A 3,728-nucleotide genomic window follows, 5' to 3' on the forward strand; every position below is an offset into this window, starting at 1 on the left:
AAGTAGAAACTCTAAAATTAAAGAACCAAATGGGAATTCTGAGACTGAAATTCACAGCATCTGAAGTTAAAGTTTCACTGGACAGACTTAGCAGCTGACTGGCAATTTTAGACAAAAGATCATAAATTTCAAGATATGTCAATAGAAATTATCCAATGAGGAGAAAAGAGAGGAGAAAATGATTTTTAAAAATAGACTCAGTGAGGGGCGAGGGGAGGTGGAAGAGGGTGTGGAGGTGTAGATGGTGATGGAAGGAGACTTGACTTGGGGTGGTGAACACACAATACAGTGCACAGATGATGTATTCCAAAATTGTACACCTGAAACCTATGTAATTTTGTTAATCAATGTTGCTACAGTAAATTCAATAAAAATGTATTTAAAAAAATAGTGTTCATCCATCAAGTACCAAGGTGGATTTCAGGTATACTTCATTGGATGGTGAAAGTACCTTTCAAAAAAGTGCATTAAACCCTCACCAGAATGGCTCAGTTGGTTGAGTGTCACCCTGTGCACCAAAAGGTTGTCAGTTGGATTCCTGGTCAGGGTATATGCCCAGGTTTCGGGGTTGATCCCTGGTGGGGGTATGTGTGGGAGGCAGCCAATCGATGTTTCTCACATTGATGTTTCTCTCTCTCTCTCTCTAAAATCAATAAAAACATATTTTTTAAAAAGTGCATTATGCTACAATAACTAAAATAGAATCCAATTTGGTACAAAATATGATATATCAATAAAACAGTAGATCTGTTCATAGACTCTTAATAGTGACAGAATTTGGTACATAAGAGCCAACATCTACATAGCATTTAAGCATGTGTTAGGTACTCTTCTAACTGCTCTCCATACATTAATTTATGTAATTTGCAATCATCATATGAATACACATTATTATAACCATTTTACAGATGAGCGAACTGAGGCACAGAGGGGTTAAGTAACTTGCCTAAGATTATCAAGCTAGCAATTACTGGAGTTGGGGTTGAAACTAGGCAGGCTGGTTTCAGAACCTATGCATGTAACCTCTGTCCGCTGACAAAGATGGCGTCACAAATTACCAGCTAAGGAAAAGATTACTTAGTAAACAATAGAAAAGGGAAAGGAAGCTATAGCTTCATTATGTACTGTGTCCTGAAATAAATTCCGATATGTTACAGTTAAAACTTAAGCAAAATAAGAAGATATAGTGATGAATTGACTTCATATTTAAAAAGGGAGAACAATAGAAAAATCCACAAATGAAAATATGTAATAAATTTGAGTAAATAAAAATTAACTTCGATATATTAAAAAGTCCAGTGATCAGCTAGAAAAAAAAAAATTGCAACATATACCATTAGTAGCTTTACTATGTAAAATGTTGGTACATGTTGGCAAAAAAATATATGTTTATCTCAATAAGAAAACTATATAAATTGCATTCATGAAAGAAAATGACCAACCAACATATGGAAAATGAGCAAAGTCATGCCCAAGAATATACAGTAAGATACACTTTACACCCTTTCAAATACACAAGAATTTCAAAAACACAGAATGTACTCAGCATTAGGAACATAAACCACTGGTAGGTGATGTAAATTGTCCAACCTCTTCTTTTTTTATATTATAGGAAAGACGAGTGGCAGCTGCAGGTATTAGGCTGACCTGAGCTGGCAAAGTCTCTCCAGGTTGTTCTCACAACAGTTGGATGTCCAACCTTTTTTAAGACCAATTTCTCATTGGTAACCAAGAACCTTAAAGGTGTTCCCTCCCTTTAGCCCAGTAATTCCATTCCCTGAGGATACCATCAGGAATGTGGGCAATGTGTACACAAGTATTCTTTACAGAATTACTTGTTGTGTTGAGGCCATTTATGGGAACAATTTAGCATTTTTTAAGCAAGGGAATAAAAATTCAAACTTCTGTGTTAAGGAGAAAACTCTGATAATGGTGAGATTTGGAATGAATAGAGAGGTAAAAAGACCAATTAGCTAAAAAGAGTTTTTTACTGCCCGTTTCTTCCCTTTAAATCCCCAGCACCTAACACCATGTCTAAAATGTCATGACACATTGGCTTGAATAGAAAATTTTGCAGTATTTAATGAAGGAACATGAACCAGGTTGTAGAAAGGTTTGTTTTCATCAATTATTCGCAGTTAATGTATTCTAATTTTGAATTTTTATTTCAAAGTGTATGATTATGAGCCCCACAAAACTGATGTAATCCAGGTTTAGAAATCTGGGCTTCAAATCGGATGTTTTGCCACTTATCAGCTATGCAATTTTGGGTAAATCTACCCTATTTTTCCTTTTCTGTAAAATGTGAGCTTAACTCGGCCTTGCCTGCCACACTCAGACACGGGAGTGACACGAGTCAGGACAGAGATAGTTTTATGTATGTGATGTGCCAAGTAGACTCTGGTACAGTGACAGGAATATTTGGGTAGGAGGTCAGCCATTTTTTAAATAAATGAATGAATGAATGCGTTAGGTACTCTGATTATGGAACTTATTAAAGCAACTCAAAAGTGCAGAGACTTTTTTTTTATCTTCACCCGAGGACATTTTTCCATTTTTTGTTCAGACAGAGTGGGAGGGAGAGAGAGAGAGAAACATCCACGTGAAAGGGACACATGGAGTGGTTGCCACCTGCACGACCCAACCAGGGCCGGGGACAAACTACAACCGAGGTACATGCCCTTTGCGGGAACCGAACCCGGGTCTCTGGACCACAGGCCGATGCTCTAACCGCTGAGCCAAACAGGCCAGGGCAAAAGTGCAGAAGCTTTAAAAAAAAACTACCCTATGCTATTTCCAGTTTTCCTAATAATTCTTCCATGGGTTCATTTCCATTTTGATTCATAATTATTAGATTGGGACCGTCCTTGAGAAATAATCTAAGTAGCAGGCTCAAAGAATCTAGAAATATGCCCTGGCTGGTTTGGCTCAGCAGTTGGAGCATCAGCCCAGGGACCAAAGAGTCACGGGTTTGATTCCGGTCAAGGGCATGTACCTGGATTGCAGTTCAGTCCCCGGCCCTGGTGGGGGTCGTGTGGGAGGCAACCATCGATGTGTCTTTCACATCAATGTTTCTCTCTCTTCCTCTCTCCCTCCCCCTCTATCTGAAGATAAATGGAAAAATATCCTCAGGTGAGGATGAAAAAGAATCTAGAAATATTTCTTCAGTTGTTCTTTAAAAAATCATTCGGAGAGGGTAGGGAGTTATGAAAGCTTCCTTGGAAATCCGCCCATCTCACTCTGTTCCAGTCTCCCACCCGCCAGTTCTCGGGGAGCTGGCCCGGCCCTGCGTGGAGAGCCTGCCGGCTTCTTCCTGTCCTACCACCGTCCCAGGTGTAGGGAAGACGGTGCCCGACGGAAAGGGGTCCGCTCCTGCTGCTGCCGTGGACTCTGCCACCTGGCCCTTTGTGGCTGTCCTGTGAAACAGTGGACTCTACTTCACAGGCGTGTGGTGAGGACGAGCAAACAGGCGAGGGAGCCCGGACTGGCTTCCGGGCAGCACATGGCCCTCCCTCCGAGGGTCGCGGTTCCTCTCTGCTGCTCTCCTGACCCGACAAGGTGGCCAGTGGGCTGGACCAGGCCACCAACATGTTTTCTTGGGCACACACAGATTTATTTATTTACTTATTTATTTATTCATTGCTTTTTAAAAACTTAGCTGTCAATACTTAAAAATAAAGAAGTTTCACACATTTATGAAAATTAGATTTTTCGGCTTCCCTTGAAAA

The 3,728-nt window shown here is 40.3% G+C and overlaps 1 pseudogene; it reads right to left on the reverse strand.

Annotated features, from left to right (window-relative positions):
• Positions 1 to 1,604: 1,604 nt before the first annotated feature.
• Positions 1,605 to 1,717, reverse strand: LOC118624861 (annotated as a pseudogene).
• Positions 1,718 to 3,728: the final 2,011 nt, after the last annotated feature.

The sequence above is a fragment of the Molossus molossus genome, unplaced genomic scaffold (genome assembly GCF_014108415.1).
Source record: "Molossus molossus isolate mMolMol1 unplaced genomic scaffold, mMolMol1.p scaffold_m16_p_10, whole genome shotgun sequence".
Taxonomy (NCBI): Eukaryota; Metazoa; Chordata; class Mammalia; order Chiroptera; family Molossidae; genus Molossus; species Molossus molossus.